This window comes from Antechinus flavipes, chromosome 5, assembly GCF_016432865.1.
Source record: "Antechinus flavipes isolate AdamAnt ecotype Samford, QLD, Australia chromosome 5, AdamAnt_v2, whole genome shotgun sequence".
In the NCBI taxonomy this organism is placed as follows: domain Eukaryota; kingdom Metazoa; phylum Chordata; class Mammalia; order Dasyuromorphia; family Dasyuridae; genus Antechinus; species Antechinus flavipes.
In genome coordinates this window covers 135,542,622-135,565,075 of record NC_067402.1, presented here as the reverse complement: position 1 = coordinate 135,565,075, position 22,454 = coordinate 135,542,622, and the positions used below count along the sequence as shown (strand labels likewise).

The following is a 22,454-nucleotide window of genomic DNA, read 5'->3' as shown; positions in this document are numbered from 1 at the left end:
AAGGATCTACCACAATCACAAAGATAGTAATAAGAAATATGACTTTAGTGGTGGAAGATAAGGGAAAGGGGGAAAAAAACTGCTTTAATTAGGAAAATCAACACCTGGAATAGTCAGTTTTTGCAGTAATGCTGATGATATGACCTTGAAAGCTTTTGGTAAGCTTTTTATTGGATATTGCTGACTGCTCTGATCCTTGTTGTTGTTAATCCTTTGTTCTGGAAGATGACCATGACATCAGGGAGGTGATGCCATGGATAAGATTTAAGGGAAGGAGGGCTGTGCAAAGTCACCAGCCTCACTTTTTCCTCTGGAACCATTTGGATCCAATGGCAAGATATAAATCAACTGGAGATAATTCTAGATACAGAGATCTCGACTTTTTAAGCAAAGTGTTTTAACAGGTCTCATTTTGAATGAGACAATGCCCAATCAGTAATTAAGGCTAGGTAAGAAATGAAGTAAAGAACAGTCTTTTTTTCCTAGTCAAAAAAAAAATATATATATCAATCTGGGAAAGGAAGACTCTCAGGGTATCTAGTCAAAAGAGAAATAATTGCTATCTACTTTTACTCCAATCTGGTTGGTCAATTAACGAGAGAATCCTAGCCTATCAAGTCCAAGATATCTTGAAATGTTTCAGCCTTTATTCCCACCCACAGAAGTTGTTATTTATCTTTCATTTTCAAAGAGGACCATGACATCAGAGAGATGACATGCAAGTGAATTGAATTTAAATAATGGAGGGCTATGTGAAGTTACCAGCCTCACTTTCTTCTCCAGAGCTCACAGAACAGTCTCACTGCCTTGGGAAGCTTAAAAAAAAAAAAAAAAAATCAAAAACTGCCCACCCATTTCAGTGGTCAAATGATTCAGCATACTGGCAGTATGAAACCTGGTTACACCAATCCTTTGAATTGTTGTTTCTTTTAAAGTGCTGCCCATGCTTTTAGAGTCCATTCTCATCTTTCAGTCTTCCCACGTACACATTTTTGAGTTCCCATTTCTGCTTCTTGCCATTAGGCTCTTACTTTTTCCAATTCTTTTCTTTTTTTAATTAGAATTCGTAGCCTCTCAGTCTACCAACTAGAGTTCTCCCATATTCGCCAATGTAAAATAAACTTTGAAATTTAGCTAGCATGAGTTAACAAAGGTTTCCAGATTTAGAACACAAAGCGGGAGCAGCTAGGTAGCTCAGTGGATAGAGCACCAGCCCTGAAGTCAGGAGGACTTGAGTACAAATCTGATCTCAGACACTTAACACTTCCTAGCTGGGTGACTCTGGGCAAGTCACTTAGCCCCAATTGCTTCAGAAAAAAACAACAATAAAAAAGAGAATTTAGAGGCTTCAAGTGCAATCTCCCTCATTTTATAGATGAGGAAACTCAGATCATAAAAAGGTTAAGGAATTTGTTCAGAGTTACAGAGCTAGTAAGAATGTGAGGTGGAATTTGAGGTAGATTTTCCCAATTCCGAGTTCTAAGCTATTTCCACCAACAACAATAACTAGAAGTCTTTATTAAGAGCTTACTATGTCCCAGGTGCTGGGTTAAGTGCTAGGGATTCAAAGAAATTCCTGCTTCTAGAGGCTTACATATTCTAATGAGGAAGACAACATGCAAATACCTATTATCATACAATAAGGCAGCTAGCTGGAAAAGTCATGAAGACTCATCTTCCTGAGTTCAAAACTTGTATCAGACATTTACTAGCTGTGTGACCCTGAAAAAGTCACTTAACCTTGTTTGCTTCAGGTCTTCATCTATAAAATGAGCTGGAGAAGGAAATGGCAAACCACTGCAGTATGTTTGCCAAGAAAATCCTAAATGGGGTCGAACACAATGGAAACAATTCAACAGTAATAAAATTAGTATTCAAGATATATACAAAATTGATAAAAGGTAACCAAAAAGGGAAGTATGAGCAGTATTGGATCACAGGAAAAGGCTCCTGCAAAGGACAAGATCTAAACTGAGTTTTCACAGATGACAAAGGAGCCTCTAGGTCAAAATAAAGTAAGTGAGCAATTTACATTGCTTAAACACGTGGCATAAAACTACCCTATCAAACAAAAACATCCCATTTTCCCTTATATTTTAATGGCATTAATCAAAACTCCCTAATTTTATTTAAGATTATGTTCTTATTCAGCTACATACTAATAATTGTAAACAATTTTTAAAAATACACAGCAAAAAACGGTTCTATGAAACCAAAGAACAGCTAGAAATCTTTTTTTTCTCATTGAAAAATCAATGATAGGGAACCTATGAACTTCTCTTGACTTCATCAGTGTTCTTAAGAAACTCATTATCCTGCAAGATGATATCAACCCTGAAACTCAAACCTCTTCAATTCTCCTGGCTTTGGTAGTTCCTACTTCCCTCTAATAGGAAATGGTGAAGGGCAATCAGTGGCGAGCAGCTCCCTAGATCTCCATTTAGAGAGAGGACTAAGAGCAACCATCTCATTATTTCCCACTTTCTTCAATCCCCGAGACCCCATGTCACTGACATATACCCTTTATTCTTTCCAGGGGACTCTCTGACTTTACCCAATAGGATAAAGTTCAGAAAGTTCCTTTCATTCCACATGCTTATGCCTGATTTATCCATTTTGCTCCATGTGTAAATTACCTGTTAATATAATTCTTCTCTTAAATCCATCAAATTTATTCTTCATTTTATACCATTTTCCAAATATATACCATTAAACAAGAGATAAGAGTTCTAGTTCAGCCTTTAATCTCCTTTGTTTAGATTGAAAGTTCTCTTTCTTCAATCATGTTTTCAGTGTACACTTATAACCGTCATGCGTACAGTCACGTTACACTTGGAGAAATGAAAAAAGTTCTTTCAAGGTATTTTCTCAACATTATTATCTCACCTGGGATACCATACTTCAACATCAGCAGAATATATGCTGAGCTATTTTAACTGCGGTCAAGAAATTAATTGCATTTCCTTTGAAAATGGGGTAGGACCAGATGGGGTAGGCTGAAGGGGTGAGGTGAGAAGAGGAGGAAGAAAAACTAAAAATATTTCTCTTCAGCTTCATATAAAGCTCTAGAACAAAGAAGTAAAAACATACCACAGAGGTCAAGGTAACTAATTCAATTTATAAATAAACTGCCACAAAAACCTCACCAGTCTATATTTTATTGCAGAAAGGTACTACATAACATACATAGTAAAAATAAATTTAGATTTGGAAGACCTGATTTCATGTTCTAACTCTGCAACTCATTCATTATGTGAATATCTGCCGGGGCTTTTGGCTTTCTAGCTCATCCTAAGGTCTATGATTCTATGTCTGTTTACAAGCATTAATATTTCTATCCCATTACAGAATCTACATCTATCAGGTTTGGCTAATGACAATATTAATCATGGTCCTGTTGTCAACTATAATCATTAGTTGTTTCAACAACTTTGTTCTTCTGTCCTCACTGCAACTGTTAGTGACCGTCCATAAATACACAGAATGGGAATTTTCATACTTCTGGCATTTCATGACAGGAAAAAGTCATGCTTAATTATATATATATATATATATATATATATATATTTATTTATTTATTTATATTTATATATTAGCACTTGTAATATGGTTGTGGGCAAACAGAATACCATAGACACCAAAGCTAAAGGCTAATGAAAAAAAGCAACAAAATAAACAAAGGTGGAGTTGAGAAAGCACCAACTTGTCACCAACCAATATAGTAGAATACAGGTCAGAAACAGAATATTTTATAACCTGAAATGACAGTGAACTGCTCATACAGCAAGAGCTAGGGAAATGATACACTGTTTAATGAATGGCTTTACAGACATCATACACAGGTATTAAGGAACTTGGACAACTGGGAAAGAAGTTGGTAAAAGAACATGGGTTTTGATGTGACAAGTATCAAAGACCCAAAGAGTGAGGAGATCTGGGAAAATCGGGGAGGCTGGATTCATCTTTACTATTAATGGGCCCAACAATTCCTCCACCTGTTCCCTAACATTCCCTACTTATCCTGGAAGCCTCAATTTTAAACTTGATCCAAAGTATAGCTCTGGGACTATTCCCTATACCAGTTGCTCTTTCCTCTCTTCCACCTTTGCCCATCTTTCTCCAAATGCAATATAATACCAGCAAGAAAAAATCCCAACACCTCTTTCAGAAACACAATAAACTGTCACCTGGAAAAAACATAATATCCCACAGAATATTTCCTCAATGCCCAGAGCCTCTGAGAGGTAGTCTGGTATATTCATGAAAAGAGCATTCCATTGGAGTCACAGGCCTGAAATCTCAATCCTGGAACCACCACCGACTGTCCCTGCATACTCTTGGACAAGTTACAATATCTCTGGGTCTCAGTTTTCTTATCAAACTAACACAAGGCATAGAATTAGATGATCTCTAAGTCCCCTTTCTAGCTATAAATATAAAATGGCAGCTGGACATTCTCAAAAGTCACAAAATGATTAAGCTAGAAGAAGCTTTAAGGAACCACCAAGTTTATGAGCCCGCCATTCTTATTTCACATATGAGACATTTCTAAACCAAATATTTTCAACTGAACAATGCATTAGGAGTGCATTTCTGTTTTGTTTTTACAAACTTCTCTCTTGCCCATTCTTTCAATAATTGAAAAGCTAACAGAAGAAACAACATTTTTGAAATTTTGTAATGAAACTCCTAAGAATTCTAATTTCAAATCAGGGAAATGGAACAGAAATTAAAGTCACCAACTCAGCATCTATCAATTACAAATGAGCTTTTAAATTCTTTTGCAGAGTTTTAGAGGACAATAAATCCCTCCATGATCACCCCCATGTCTCTTTTGTCTTCCAGTTTTAAAGCTAAATCAATATTTCCATGGTCTCTTTTTACTAATAAAGATGTCATATTGATCCTATACATTGTCTCTAATATCTGAAAGGCAAGTCACTTTGTTTGTAACTCAGTAGCTCTCTTTGAAAGAAACATGATCCTTGAATCTATTTACATCTTAATTAAAGTTAAAAATCTTTAGCTTGACTAGTAAGAAATCTTTACAATTGTGTTGTCCTTTCTTCTCTTCCACTGTGAAATTTGCCAAGCAAATAAGTTAAGCACTCCAATATTCCAAAATATCCACAAAAACAGCCAACAGTTCTAATTTGAAAGCCAACTATAATTAAAGAAAAAGAATACACTTGTTACACAAGATGTTAAATTAGGGCCAAGAAATATACCTCTGATTTTCAATCTGAATCACAAATTTGCATGTGTTTTTATTCTTATTCTCACCCAAAGTGAATTATGACACTCATAAACATATGACAATGAGGAATATAAATGCTAGTTTCTATACATAAAATAAGCTCCCTTTAAAGTACAAAGTACAGAACAGAAACAAATGTCTATGAAAAGGTTAGAATGCAAAAGAAAGAAAAACACTAAATCAAAAACAAAACAAAAACCCTTTACACTGAGAGGTAATTTTTAAAGTACTATAAATAATCTAACATGCACCAAAATTAGAAAGAGATTTATTCTTCCATAGATGTGGGGATTTAAAGAATTCTCATTCCCAATTGGAGAATATAAGGATTTAAATCTCTTTTACAATTCAATCGTAGGGCAATTTGAAAGCCAACAGTTTCAATCCACATTAAGATACAAATATTTTTTGTCTTTCACAATCAAATACAGTGAAAACTATCATGCATTTTAAGGTCTCTATCATAAATTCAAATGTTTATGCAACTTTGTGTAGCCTTTTTCATTTTACTAAGAGTTTAAATATCATTAAATTTCTTTTTTTTAAATTAAGGATGAAAATGTTTATTTTCCTTTGTCTTAAAATGAGAAATATTCAATGAGTAGGTTATTAGCTATAATTTTACACTCTTTTATAGAGAATGCCTATCTGTGGCAAATGAAATTTCCAAAAATTCAGCACTTTGCCTTGGTCAACTGTATGTATGGAATCTGTTATAAGGAACAGAATTTGCTATTCAAAATATCTGTGTGTGTGTGTGTGTGTGTGTGTGTGTGTGTGTGTGTACAGACACACATACCTGCATATATAATCAATTTTATACAAAGAAATTCCAAATGCAAATATACAATTTCAACTTCATTCCAAATACAAATGTATGAATTTAAAAGTCCACACCAAAAAGAAAAAAATTGTAAGAACTTCCATCTGTGGACTGTCAGTGCTTAGAAACAATGCATCACAATAGTTATAATCCATCCTATTTTTATCCTCATAACTGCATCCTCAAAAAATATTCTAAGCTATAGCTTCAAGAACTGAGAAAAGTTCTCATAAGTACTATGTGTTTTGATGCTAGAAGAAATCTTTTCGTCTACACTTAAACATTCATAGCCCTGGTGACCACTGTAATTCCCTAGAAAATTCCACAAAAGTAAAATCTCTCCTTTTGCTTTGGCCTAGTAAGTTAATATATTTATTACCATGTAGTGATAACTCTGGAAATGGTATATAGAACGACTCTACGTGGTGTCCCTATTTTATCTCTATGATCATTATTTATTCAGTGATAGAAGAGTAACAAAGCAGATTAACTTTCTTCCATTCTCCCTTATCCAACACACACACACACACACACACACACACACACACACACACACACACACACAGTTTTTAAATTCTATCCAGAGTACTGTCCTTCACTGTAACTGCATATAAACAAAAAATAATGTATAACTCCTAACTGGATATAGTTTTAGCAATCTCAAACCACACAAATTATTCAGGTCTCCTGGATATTTAAAAGATTATTAATATTACTAATTATAATTGTTGTGTCAGTGACCAACAGCAGAATAGTTCTGATTTTCCCAATCTTCCATATAAGAATAAACTTAAAAAAAAATAGGGACTAAGAAACACGACATTTTAAAGTTGTAAAAGTCTCTGAAGTCATCTAATTTAACTATTTGCATGTCTCTTATTTGACATATAAGAGCCAGCATTAGCCCTTTCAGAAAAGTTTGCAAAGTGTTTTAAATGTTATTTTATTTAATCCTCACAACAATCCCTAGAGATAGCTATTATTATTATCCACATTTTTACAGATCAGAAAACAGGCTAAGAGAAGTTAAAATAAGAGAGATTTTGCCCAGGGTCATACAATTGCTAAGTATCTGAGACAGAATTTGAACTCCGTTCTGACTATACCATCCATCTGTCTAGTTGAGAGAAAGGAGTTCTAGACATGTGAAGGCATTTTCCAAAATTACACAAGTTTGGGGTAAAGTTAGGCCTTAAACTACGGTCAGCTGATTTCCAATTCAGTGATTTTTTCTGTCTGTTATACTTTTGAGTCCTGAGTCTTTTTTATCATTTATGTATGACAAAGAATTAGCCAGTAGTTTAAAAGAAACAGAGGATGGATGACCACTTGTTGAGTATATCATACCATAGGGGGAGATGTAGGTTGAATTAGATAAATTAAATTATCCCCTTCAGCTCTCAGGTTCTGTGATTTTGCTCACTGGACTTCATTTCAGCAGGCAAACCCAAAGTAGATTCAATAGCAGAATCATTAATCATGAAGAAAAATATATAACTTGCATAATGGGGGTAAGTAGGTGGGGTAGTGGATCAAATACCCGGCCTTATTGTTAGGATGATCTGAGTTCAAATTTGAGTCTCAAATACTTTCTAGTTCTATTAGAACTAGGTCAAGTCACTCATTTGCCTCAGTTTTGTCACCTAAAAAATGGGAGTAATAATAGCACCTACTTCCAGGATTGTCAAAGAGATGTCAAATGCTTTGATAAGCATTTTACAAATATCTCATTTAAAGAGCCTGGCATATAGCAGGTACAATATAAATGTTAGCTATCAACATCATCATGATTATTATTACATGCACTGAAGGTATATGCATGTAACTAAATAATCTTGAATTAACTTCCAGTCTGGAAGGGAAAAAAAATAGATATTTTCAAAAGGACCAGGCAGATAAAGAGAGCCTGACATTGTACACAGTAGTTACGGGTTTTGCCTTCCTCCTGCCAGGGCTAGTCTATATCTGTCTACTGACTGTGTCTACTTAGTTCCTTTTCACTTGCTTAGAATATTAGATCATACTGAATTTGAGTTTCAATTGTTCTTATAAAAGTGGGTCCAGGCAGAAGCCACACATGTAGAACTCTTCAAAATGCACTACCAATCCTCTGAGTTCCCAAAGGTATAAAAATTCTGTTCCACACAATTCTTTAGCTGTGTCAGGTATGTTAGTTTGTTGTTTTTTTTTTTTTTTTTTAAACTCTCTTCTTCATTTCAACCCTTGATGTTCCTCATTAAGTCAGCAGTTTGGTCCTGCTGAGTTTGTGAAAAACAAATTTTTGAATTTACATTTGTTCTTGGAAAGGGAGTAAAAGCATAACACTCCTAGTAGAATTGTATTTGGCTTAAATGATCACATATCCCCTGAAGCCTGGGCTAAAAACATGACTGCCTAATAAGGTTTGTTGGCAGAGAAAATTGGCCGCAAAATGACTTTGCCTTCAGTGACAAGTCATTTGAACCCAACATAGTCCTTAAAGATTTTGTGCACAGTGAAAGGCTTCAAGAGCAAGAAATGAGGAATTAATAGCTGATATAAGTATGGTTCTCTTTTAGTCCAAAAACCTTTGGAAATAATTTCAGACACAGTATTAGAAGAAGGAAATGGGATGAAAACAAGCATTTATTAAACACTTAGTATGTATCAGGGACTATGCTAATAAGCATTTTTTTTTTAAACAAATACTAGCTTATTTGGTTCTCGTAACAATACAAAAGGTAGGTGCTTTAATAAAAGCTCATTTCATAGCTGAGGAAAAAGAGGAAAACAGATGTTGAATGACTCATCCATGATAGCTAGTAAGGGTCTGAGGCTGGGTTTGAATCAAATCTTCCTGACTCCAAACCCAGTATTCTATCCACTAAACCACCTTTGAAATAATCTAGGCTAATCCCCTCACTTTATAAACTATGAAATGTAGATACCCCTTTCAAGAGACGTTAAATGTCTTGTTCAAGATAATGTTTAATTAGTAGTAGAAAATATTAAGCCATCTGGATCCATTTTATGTAGGCCTTGTTAGCCTGGAAGATGTCCAGAAGAAATCAAGATGAATGGTGAGGGGACTCCAAATTATGTAAATTAAGTACTAAGGAACATTAAATTCAAATTAGGAAAAGACAATGTAAAAATCTTCAAATGTCTGTGAAATAGCTCTTATATGGAAGAGAAAGAGCAGTTTGATTGCCTTAACCCCAGAAAGGACCACTGGGGAGAAATTAGATAAACTTTGGGCTACATAGAAGGTCTTTTTTAAAAGCCAAAAATAAACAATCAAGAAGAAAAAAAACAGTTCAGTAAATCTGAAAAACAATAATAGCAACTTTGTACATGCAATAAAAGAAAAAGTTGCTAACAAAGCTGTTGAAATGAACTGTATTAGCGGGTATCAAGTTCCCATAAAGGGCCATCTCTAGTCATCTTAAACTAGTCATCTAGTCATCTCTGGCCACTGGATCCACTGGAAGGGAAAGTAAGGCAGGTGGGCAAGGTCACCTTGCCCAGCCTTCCCTCACTTAAATCCAATTCACTTGCATGTCATGGCATCTTCTCCCTGATGTCATGGCCCTTTTTGAAAACAAAGGATAAGCAACAGCCACCTCTGTTAGAATGTCTACTTAGCTAGGATGGAGGGTGACACAGAGAACAGGAGTCAGCAAAGATCTGGGTTCAAATCCTACTTCTGACACATTAGCCATGAGACCAGGAATAAATTATTAACCTCAATGAAGCTAAGTTTTTTCATCCATAAAATAGGAATAATAATAGCTCAAATAATTCATAGGATCCTAGCGACATAGATTCAGAGCGAAAACAGATTTCACAGGTCACCAATTACAACTCCTTAATTTTAGAGATGAGAAAACTTAAGGGTCAAGATTGAGATGGTATTGTCTAAGATAGCATTTCAGTTCAGGTTCTGTTGCCAAAATCAGAATTCTTTCCACTGGGAGGTTCAGAAGAGATTACTTCTATGATCATTTCTGATAAAGTGGTATGGGACAAAAATACTTCATTGAGTTTATCAAGTTACATTCAACTTCTTAAGCTTTAACTTTCCCTTAACTAAACTTAGTTTAAAAATCTGCATCAAAATATAAATAAGGGTCAAAATAACTGCACTAGAGAAGCTAAATGAAATTATAATTGCATGTGAAAACAAATTATTATAACTCCATGACATAGCAGGTGCTGGAAGAAATAGAGGAACAACAGCAATTTCAGTTTTCTCAAACCCTCAGAAATTTAGTCATTCTGAAGAGTCAAGTTTTCCAGACACCTATGGATTTTACTACTGTTAACCAAAAACCACGACTTTTTAAAAAAATATATTTTGGATAGTGATCTTTCTAAAGGCCTGTACATACTTCCCTGCTGGTCTTTCTCAAATGTCCTGTCTTCTTCCTTACTGTTCACTCTTCAAACCCCTATAATCTAGCTTCTTTCTTGACAATTCAACTGAAACTGCTCTCTCCAGGGTCACCAACTGATCTCTTAATTGCTCAATCTAATAGCTTTTTCTCAGCCGCTAGCCTCCTTGACAGGTTTTCAGCATCTGACACTGCTGACCAAACTCTCCTTTTTGATATTCTACTCTCTGGGCTTCTATGATACTTACAGCTCTTTCCTTGTTCTTTTCTTACTTGTCTGACTCTATTACTCATTCCCTTTTATTGTTTCAATTTCCTTCTGGCCTCTAAGGATTAACAACCTCCTTAGGTTCTCTCCATGGCTCTCTTCTTTTTTTCCCTAGTTTATCTCAAATCTCATCTCAAAATAAATGACTCCAAATTTTCCTATAGCTCTAAGTTGGCATTTTGATTTTATACAAAGCTTTGCTTGAACATCCCATCCGCCTCTTAAACTCATCATGTCCAAAATGGAACTCATCACTTTCCTAAAATTTCCTTTCCTCCTAACTTCCTTGTATTATTAATGGTCTCATCATCCATCCATTAATTCAAGCCAGAAATGATTCAATCTACATCCAAACACATGCTGAGTTCTGTGAGTTTTTCTCTCATATTTTTTCCCATTCTCTCCACTGGTATCATCACCATTCTAGTTCAGTATCTAGATTATATTCTTTGATTTCCTTGCCTCCATTTTCTCCATCTGTCAAGATAATCTCATCAATGCATAAAACCAGAGATCATAGATTTTGTGCTTTAAGAGATTTTGATAATCACCGCCTTATATGCGTGATGAGGAAACTGAGATTGTGACTGGAGAGAACTAATTTGCCCAGAGCAACAGAAATAGGATTTGAATCCAGGTATACCAACTCCAAAAGAAGTGTCCTTTGGACTGACTAACACAAGACTAACAATGTCATTTCTCTGTCCCCAAACTATCAGTCATTCCTCATTGCCTATGGAACAAAATACAAACTCATTGGCCATTCTTTAATCCTCTGTACAATCTAGCTACAGTCTACTTAACCAGACATTTCTTATTACCACTCTTCACATCCAGTAGCCACATACCAAACAGACAAATCATTACATCACCTATTTGCTATTCTTATGCCATTAACTACATACTTCTCTAAACTCTCCATCCCAGGAGTGATTCCCTCTTCTAAACTTCAACTTGGGTTCTTAACCTGAGGTCTGGAGATTCTCACAAAGCCCTTAGTAAGGTTTCAGGGACCTTAGGGAGGAAAAAATGCTATCTTCATTTTCATTAATGTCTAATTGAAATTAGTACCATCTTCCAATGTGGATGTAGGTAACAATCATGATTCTGAAAAAGTGAACTTGAATAGATTACCAAATGAGTTTATGATACATAAAAACTTTTAAAACTTTTGCTCCATACTAAAGATAAGACAAATAGGTGGCCTAGTCAGGAAGAACAGAATTCAAATCTGGCCTTAGACATTTATCAGCCGTGTAACACTGGGCAAGTCATTCTGTTTGCCTCAGTTCCACAATACTTTTTGTTTTATTATATTTATTATATATTATATTATTATTATTATATATAATATAGTACTTTAATTTTTTATATTAATTATTTAAATTTGATCCTTACACCAACCTATGAAGTTGTTGATGTGAATATTATTATTCACATTATGAAAAAGAGTAAACTGAAGGCTAGAATGATTAAGTGTCTTGTAATAGGCAGCACATATTAAGTGGCAGAGGAAGGGCTCAAGGCCAGGTCTTCTTCTGACTCAAGAGTTGAGCTGAGCAGTCAGTATTAAAAACTTCCCTTTTGTTGAATGGACTTTGTAATCTTTATTCTGTCAGGCTTAAGAAATATTTTGTTTACATCCTAGTTCTTCAGCATATACCAAACCAGAGAGGCTCTGTCACCAAAGGGACTCACATAAAAAGGCAAATAATGATCATCATCATTATCTACCTATCTCCCAAATAAGAGGAAATGTCAATTTTATACCAAACTCTCAAAAACGGCAAAATAAAATATGATATATAAACTGGAGAACAAACTTCTGAAGTATGGGATCTACTACTGAGAAAAACAAGCTAATAAAAACACCATGGGACTAATTCAGAACTGTCAACATGGAAATCATACAAATGAAATGACTTTTTTATTTGTCTTCTTTTTTTCCTTTCACTATATGTTTCTCTGATATTTTAAACATTTACTTAATGTGCCCATCACCATTTTCATAGTCAGCAATATTATGAAATCCTGCCATATCCCTTCTTTCAATATATACTCACCTTTTCACTATGCTTGTCAAATTTGATGGTATGTTCACACACTGATATATTTGGGTTTTTTCTAACCCCATGCTCTGAAGGACACCTCCAGTCTTGCTAGCAATGAATCATAGTTAAGGAAGGAAAGCACTATTCACTACATTCCCAAGTGAACTTTGGGGTCAAGCTCATGACAAGTGGCAGAAAGCAGAACTCAGAATATCAAATTTAATGGATATGATACTTCTCATATTTACCAAATACATACTTAAATGTAGCCTATTATTACAGCTGCAAAATAGAAATGAAAACTTATTTAAGTGGTAAAGTGGATAGAATACTAATGATAAGGTTTCCTACTCCACAGGACTGTTATGAGGATCAAATAAAAGACAAAATGTAAAGCACTATAAACACCTAATAGCAATATGTACATGTCAGTTATTTTTGTTGTTGTTACTATTTTAAAATCCTTTGTCAAATGTAGTTCACAAAAAAACAGAAGGGAATTTTCATAGAGCCAGCTCCCTTTTCCCTGAGTTTCTTCTAACTTAAATTTTTAGCTGAAATTTACAGCATTCTTGCTTCCTTAGTTCTGAAAATGTATACACCTGATATCAGGTAGACAGATTTGTTAATTATTATTAAGAAAAGGTATGTGTTGATGTGACCCAAGTCAAGGACAACATATGGTTAATGTAGTACTGAGGCTACAAAATTCCAAATACTTGGTGCTAAGTTAATGTAGGGAATTTTGGCAAATGTTTCCACCTAATTCAAACATTGCTTCTATTATCCTCCCTACCTCCTCTAAATTCAGTGTTTACTCCATTCAATTTTTAAAATATCTCCAAGAAAACCAGGGAGGACAAATGGGCAAAATTTCAGTCTCTTTGGTCAGGATAGACCATCATTCTTATAAAAAGAAGCACATAAAATAACCTCAAACCTTCCAGATTAGAGAACAAAGTCTTTGTTATTTTCTATTATTTTTAACCTATAAAACTGAAGTCTTTTAACTGTCTTTGAGAGCTAATCCTAGAATACTAATGAAAGAACAAGCAGTTTGTACTTTCCTTCCTGAATAGCTAAAGTACTTACTTGCTCAGGATCATTCCTTTAACTCAAATGTCCTCAAAGGAAATTTTTGAGTTTTTATAACCAAGTCTTTTACTAGTAGTGGATGGGATTAAAAAAATAAAGTAAAAATGAAAAATGAGTTAAAGACTAAATCCCACTTTAATCCCCAGCACAGTTTTGCTTAAAATAGTCTTCATTTTAAACCCTTTAGATATTTTAAGTTTTTACCCCAGTCAGGGAACAAAAATAGTTTTCAGTGAAGAGAGTTCCTTATGTCTGTTAATTTATTTTTGATATTCTAAATGGATAAAATGAAAAGAACATTAGATTTCATAATCAGAGGACCTTGGTTCAAGTTTGAACTTGAACCAAGCTTCCTTCTATCTCTGTGAGCTTGGCAGGTTGCTGGGTCTCTATTTGGCTATAGTAGAACTGACTCTTTAGGTCCCTTTCAGGACAAAAACAAGGATCTTATGATGTTCCTATTCTTTCCCCTAAAAAAGATTTCTTTAAAGGCTCCAATAACTACTCAAAAATAGTTATAAAGTTAATTATACCTTTTGTCTTATAATGCCCAACTTCTTTTTTTACGTATTCCTAACCTTGGATATTTGAATGGCAAGACATGCAAAATTTTTGCTGTTTGCTAATAAAATTTATCTTCATTTTAAAAGCTCCCTTATCCTTCAAAAAGAAAACAAGTTATGTTAAACTATTTTCAAGACAGGGAAAATGGCCAAATGTAGCAGTTAGATAGATAAATCTGTGATGTGAGATGTGAATGGAACACAAGCACATGCACATACACCAGCATGAAGGTAATATATGTAATAAATGAAATGAAAAATGTAATAAAACAAGTATAGATAGATTAGACTACTCACTGAGGTCCCTTCCAACTCTCCAATACTGTGACTGGTAAAGAAGCTATTTTCCAAAGATTATATTTAAATTGTTTACTATAATGGGCACCAAATATTTTTATTCCATGAAAAGAAAAATGAATTTAAACAATTTTTTTCTGGATGAATTAGCCCAAATGAAGGAAAAAAAATGTTTTTAATTAACTGTAGTCAAATATACCACATAATTAGCAAAGTAATTACTTTTAGATTGAAGAATTTTTCTAAACCAATTAAATGTTCTACAATTCATCCTATAAGTTATAAAACTTCTTTAGGGTGTACGAGCATTTCCTCAACATTGTAAACTATTTACTTTATTGCTGACAATCACTAAATAGCACAAATATGCAATTTTTTGAGCTAGACAAACATAATGCAACTGGCTAAGAAGTAAGCTCTCATAAAGGGATGAATGATCAATTTAAAATATTTACTGAGCTCTGCTCAGTAACATTACTATTTGTGAGTATAGGTAATATTTTTTTAAAAATACTGATAGTACTGTAATAATTTTCCTAATAATAATAGGTAACATTTTTTCTAGTACTTAACTATGTGCCAGGCACTATGTTAAGTGCTTTACAAATATTATCAAATTTGATCCTAATAATTATTTTCATTTTACAGAAAAAGAAACTAAGGCAAACTGAGGCAAACCCAGGATCACACAACTAAGAAGGGTCTAAAGCCAGATTTAAATTTAAGTTTTCCTAACACCAAACTTAGAGTCCACTGGACCACGTAGCTGCAGTTTCTATCCTATTTTCCAATGAAAATTTAGCTTCAACTCCTTTCTCCAAGATTTTATTACCTGCTGAAATCTAGGCTTCCCCCCAACCCCTCCCTTTTGCCCTCTGCCTCCATGAGCAAGCTCTTTACCTCTCAGACTTAGCATCAGAAAATGAAGGCCAAAAACATAGACCTGAAATCTCATTCCTTCCATCTTATACCTATTCAGTTGAACCAACCATAATAATGATAATAATTATATATATGTTACCATTTACATATATATAATTAGCATTTATATGCTAAGCATTTTTGCAAAGCACTTTTGTAACACACTTCACAAATCTTATCTCATTTGATCCTCAGAATAACCCTGGGAGGTGCTATTTTTTCTCTTTTAAAAAGGTAAGTGAAGCAGCCAATGGTTAAGAAACTTGCTTGCGATCCCATAGTTAGTAGGTGTCCACAGCTGGATTTGAACTCAGATGAACCTGACCTAAGTTCAGCCACACTCTCAATTAATTTCCAAAGACATTGCTTTTAAAAAGACCTCCAAGAACACTTCCTCCCTCCCATCTTTTTTATAATATGGCTGTCTTTTTAAACCACATTTTGAAAGATATCAATTTTATAATTCTCTCATCATTTCCAGACCATCCTCTCTAGTCCAAATATCTAATAAATAAGACAATTCAAAGATAAGAAAGAGCTTGCTTCTCTTATGTACCCATTCTACTAGAATTACCCTTTCTACTTGAAGGCAGAATGATCTCATTTTTTTACTTCATGTCTCCAGAATCTAACAAGAGTTTTTAGACAGAGACTTTGTTTGTAGATGCTTGCTTGTTGCTAATTTCACTCCCTCATTCATTCATTCACTGAAGAATTCATTTACAATTTTAATTTATGGGCCATTACCAAAGCTCTAGATTCAGTAGGTTCAATCTTGGAGGTTTCTCAATACCTACTATTTTCTATAGCTTGTGTTTGCGGTCCATGAATAGTTTCCCTGGCTTGCTTTGAGCTTTCCCTAGTGGGATTCAATTTACCTCTTGCAGGCAGCTAACCAAACTATATGAACTTCAGGGTAGCACAGTACGATGGGAAAAGCACTGATTCTGGCAAGCCAGTGCATATTGGTTAAAATTCTTTCCCTTGATACTTGACACCTGTTTGATCAAGGGCAAATCATTTAAATCTTCTGTTGCTCAGTTTCTTCATCTGTAAAATGAGATGGGTGAACTAAACAAGGTCACTTCCAACTCTAAATCTATAAGCTGCAAACCACTTATAAAACCTCAGACAAAAAACTTTAGACCTCAATATCTTCATCTGCAAAATATTAGTAAGCTAAGTGACTCCTTAGGATCCCCCTATGCCTATAGCCATAATCCTATTTCCCAGTAACCAATGTTATAACAAAGCATAAATAGAATAATAAAAAATTTTGGGTATATATAGTACCCCTTAAATGGAATCCCCAGTTCCCTCTCTTGCAGTTTGGAGCACAGTATTTACAAAAGACTCATAATCCCAATAGCATTTGTACAAAGCAAGAACTAGAATTGGTTTAGGTAAGCTGTCTTTATCTTACTCCCCCCAATACCACTTGTTTCAGCTGAATCTCTTTACTAGTACTATCAGGATCTTTTCAAAACTTTTTCTCCAGTTCTGGGCAAGCTTCAGGTTCTTCTAACATAGAATCTCAATGCTATGCTCACTCACTTTGACAGACCTTCCTCATCACCTACCAGAAGCACCAGTTTCTCCACGATTTCAAGATTTGTGGCCATCGCATTAAAGTAAAATGAGTCCCTTACTCTCAACATATGTTTTATTGCATCTTCCATTCAACCTTCAAGATGAAAGAGGAAATCAGAAAGAATGCATTTCTTATTGCCACATATGTTGTCCACCATATAAAAAGAAAAGGGGGATAAGGACAATAAGGTTTATAGAAGGAAGGGGTCAATTTGTACTTGTTTGAAAATTGCTGTCCTAGAATGCCTAAACCCAGCAAGTACTGTGCCTATCACAAGCAGACTAAGTGCAGTAAATGTCATGGGCTAACTTGTGATGATGCCAAAATAAGATTTACTTGATCTTTTCACCCCAAGAAGTGCCTCACAGCTGAAATCAAGCAGGAGAAATTTCAGGCCAGAAGGAAACTATCCAAAAGAATTATGATCAAAGTGGATGGGTACTTAAGGAAAGACCCCTTCGAACCTTCATCATATATGACAATAAAATAACACAGAGTACAGCTTCACTCCAGCACTTTAACAGAATAAACACAGCAGCAAACATATATACAACTAGCTCAATTTTGTTCCCAGCCAGGGCACAAAAAGAATTTAATTGTCTGAGTTTTCTATGTTGATTTCCTTTTCTTCAAATGAATAACAATTGATACTGAATCATAGAAAATCTAAACATTGAGAGATTTATACTTTTTTTGGCTTTTTGTTGCTAATAACTAATTGAAAATTCATCAAAAGTCTATGTGGCATGGGATGCTGGATCTGGAATGAAGAGCTGTCAATTTCAAAAACTGCCTCAGTTATTGAGTATTGCTAAATCACTTAATCTCTGGATCTCATTCAGTTTACCTGCATTATTCTGTTTCACAGAGATGCCCATGGGGGAAGTAGAAGAAGAGAAGAAAGAAAAAAAAAACATTTAAGTGCCTACCATGTATGTGTCAGGTACTGTACTGAGAAGTCTAGAAATGTCTCATTTTATTTTCACAATAATCCTGGAGCATGATTCTCATTATTATTCCCATTTCATAGTTAAAGAGATTAAATGAGAAGTTAGATGACTTGCCCATGAACATACAGCTAGAAAATATCTGAGGCAACATTTGAATTCAATTTTTGCCAATTCTAGGTGCAGTACTGTATTCACTGTGCCACCTAGTTACCTCTAATACCAAATCTGAAGAGTTACAGTATCATCAATGAATTATTAGTAGTAGTAGTTGTTAGGGGCTGGCGGGATCTAGGTAAAACTGTGATGCTACTTACTACATATGTGAATTTGTAAAATTAATCATCTCATCATCTATGTCTCAGTATCTTAATCTTCAAAATACTAGAATTGGAATAAATGCCATATGAAGTCATTTGTAACTAAAATAATTATCTTAGTTCAAGTCCAGTGTAATTATCAGCAACTAAAGTTAAAACAAGTTTTATGCAACTTTATATAACTTTTCCTGCTATAAAATTTTAACAAAACACAATGACAACCACCCTGAAAATCTAAATAAAAGAAAAACATAATGTCATAATTCAAAACATTTTAAAGATTTTGTTTAATGCTATATACAATCAGAAAGTAGGAAAGAGATAAGGTACACAGAAATTTTATAGGTAATAAATGCAATTTTAAAATACACTTAACTCAATTATCAGAAGACAATTTATTCCTGTGGGAGAATAAAAATCCTTGTTTGCTCTAGACATACTTGTAGTCAAAGAGAAGTGACTTTAAGGCAGAATAATTTATTTTCCTGCCCCTAGAAAGCTGTGTGATTTAAAAGCAAACTTAAAGAAATATGCTCTACAATCATAAAGTCATAGATAAATAGAGGCAAAAATAGTCTGAAGTTGCTTGAGCAGGAAAGTGACACTGTCAGATCCACAATAATAACAACAATATCAATAATAATAACAATAAAATTGATAATAATCAGTATATATGTACACATACACACATCACTTTAAGGTTGGCAAAGCATTGTACAAATATTATCTAACAAATCCTCAAAACAACTCTGGGAAAGTAAGTGTTACCTTCATCCCCATTTTACAGGTTAGGAAACTAACATAATAAAACTTTAATTGACTTGCCTAGGGACTTTCATCCCCATTTTACAGAGTAGGAAACTAACATAATAAAACTTTAATTGACTTTTCATAAAGCTAATAATTTCTTAAGGCTGAATTTGAACTCAAGTCTTCCTTACTCCAAGTTGAGCCCTTCATCCACTTTCATCTACTTGCTTCTTAAGCAAAATCACTTTGGCAATATTGTGGAGGATTAAATGAAACAGGGAGACACTTATGGAAGAAATATGAATTATGAAGTCACTGAAATTATATGTTAATGAGGGTCTGAACCAAAGATGCAAATGTGTGAATCCTAAGAAGGGATCACAATATAGAAATGTTACATAGGTAGACATGGTAAGATTTGGCAATGGACTGGATATGTGGAATAAGAGAAAGTAAGAATTTAAGAGTAACACCAAAGTTCTGATCCTGGGAGACTGGATGAATAGGAGTACTTTACTTAAACGGAGATAGGGAATTTTGGAAGTTTGAGGGGAAGGATGATCAGTTCAATTTTGAATTTCAGATAATGTGGTTGATATAACAAATAATGTGATTGTTTTTAGGCACCAAATGAAAGCACCAAATGTAGGGTTCAGTCATGTGAAGAATTCACAATGGCCATTCTGTTTGGCAAAAGATAGGTTTATTTAGGAGAAAAGGTTACAGAAAAAATGAAGAGGTACAAGAGAGTTGGGAAAGCACATAACAAGGAAAGGGATTTTAATAATTAATGATGGAAAAGACAAATTCCCCAGTAGAACTTAATTAACCAGAAGAAAGGAAAACACCCCATGGGGTTAGGGCATGCCCTTAGCTGGCAGGCTAAATCCTAAAAAGGGATTTAGTACCCTAAAAGAGTTAGTTAGCTATAAGTAAGAGACAGACACCATAAGACATAATGGGGAGATGAAAGGAGAGATGCCATGTGGTAAAGGGAAGGGGTGAAGGGAAAGACACCACGAGGAAGAGCTTCATGAAAGACGGACCCAAAGAACTTCAGCAAAGTTTACATGGGCCATAAGCAGATTTGTAAGGAAAATTTAACATCAGGGACATGACTGGGATTTCGTGACTGAACACGGCAAGATGGGGACACCCACAGATAGGGGGAAACTTCCATGAAAGTGGGGCTCAGGGATTTGACATAACTTGTATTTTTTTGCTGAATACAGTAATTTCACTCTTTCTTTGCCAACTGCACCTAGTCATTCAAGATCTCATCACCGATGTCTCTTGGACCTTCTCTGAAATGTGCAATGGACAATCAGTAACATAGAAGGGGAGGTCAGGAGAGAGACAGGGCTGATTTTGTAGCCCTGTGAGAAGTGAGTCTAGAGAGTCCTGCTTTAAAACAAGGGAGCTGAAAAAATTACCAAGAAAGTGGGTGTGGTGAGAGAACAACAAAATTTAAGGCATTCTTGAGGGACACCCACAGGAAGAGTGTAAAATATAGATGTTTAGTCCACAAAGAAAATGAAATAGTGTTAAATAGGAGAAAACCAGGAGAGATTAGTGTCACAAAAGCCAAGGGAGAATGGAATATCCAGGAGTAGAGCAGGGGAAAAGTATCAGACACTAGATAGGTAAAGGAATACATAACAACATAAAGTCACTAGACTTGGCAACAAAGATAACTTTAGAGAGCAGAGTTTCAATTGAGAAATGAAGACAGAAGTAGATATCTGAGTAAACTAACAATGGATTTTTCTGAGAAAGAAAAAAAAGATACAAAATAATTTAAAGGATTAGTAAGCGTTGGTGAAAGTTTTTTTTAAGGTTGGAGGAGATTTGAGTATATGTGGAGGCACTAAGGAATTGACAAAACAAAAACAAATTGAGGAATATAGAAATAAGGATGATTAGGATTAAATTCTATGCTAGAAGAAAAAGTATTGGATAGGACATGTAGAGGGGCTGAATTTGGCAAGGAGAACTAACTATCTCTTGATCAGAGATTGTGGGAAAGGAGGAGAGATTGTGAAAGGAGGAGAGATTTGGGAATAAAAGGAAAGACTGAGTGATGATGCCAAAGATTTGAAGAGACAAAGAATGTAAGAAGACAGAAATCACATCCAATGACCTCAATTTTCTCAGTAATTTTTCATTCTCAGCTAAGAGAAGGAAGAGATGAGATATGGACACCTGAGGAAAAGAGGTTTAAAAAAAGATTTTGTGGGGAATCAATTAGAGAAAAATAAAAATAATTCCTTGCAACAGTGAGGGCTCAGTTGAAATTGGATATCATGAACCTGTAATATACCCAGTAAACATATTTGTACAATCTCCTCCATCTCTGTTCTATATAAGGGCTAAAAGCTAACTGAGGGCTGTGGTTTAGCAAGGGAGAAGTGGTGAAAGAGGCAGGGAGTAAAGGGGGAAAGTAGTGAGAAGGGATTCAATAGCAAAAGACAGTACAGAGTTGAACTAACTTAACTATAAGGTCAAGACTAGGAAGGAGGAATTAAGATTAGAGAAAGGATAACAGCCTAAGAAAATACTGAGGAAATGGAAGCCTCAATGAAATGACAAATAGGTTCAGAAGGAGTGAAGTATAGAAATGGAACGATAAAAAGTTATGGACAGATAGAGATCTATGAAGAGCTTATAATTAAGAATGTAAAACATTTATAGGTAATGGTGAAGAAATCTGATGTGTGACTTCTTATAGGAAGCGGAATTAGAGTAAAGGAGGTTGTCACGGGATGCAAGAAGTTTTAGGTACTTGTGAAAACATCAACAGGGATCTTGCAGTATCCTAATATAAGGGGATCCCTAAATCTATGGGATTTAATCTATGATCCTATGTTTATAAGAACCCATTTCACTAAAAAGAAAGAAAGAAAGAAAGAAAGAAAGAAAGAAAGAAAGAAAGAAAGAAAGAAAGAAAGAAAGACCTTTTCCAAAGTTAAATAGCTCTGTCAGAAGACCCTGCCTTTTAAGGAAAAGGCACATAGTTGGAATAGTAGGAAAATATGCTAGGATCAGAGATAGGGTTTTTAATCTAGATGCTACCATTAGCTTTCCCTACTGAGTAAATCCCCTCAGAGTTCCAAAGGATTAGTTAAGAAATGGGAATAAGTGTGGGTAGAGCACTAGCCTTGAAGTCAGGAGGACACTTAACACTTCCTCGCTGTGTGA

General features: G+C 34.7%; 1 protein-coding gene across 7 annotated transcripts in view; it reads right to left on the bottom strand.

Moving 5' to 3' along the window:
* Window positions 1-22,454, bottom strand: part of DOCK4 (dedicator of cytokinesis 4) — a 506,986-nt gene that overhangs the window by 314,881 nt on the left and 169,651 nt on the right. The window lies entirely within an intron of this gene.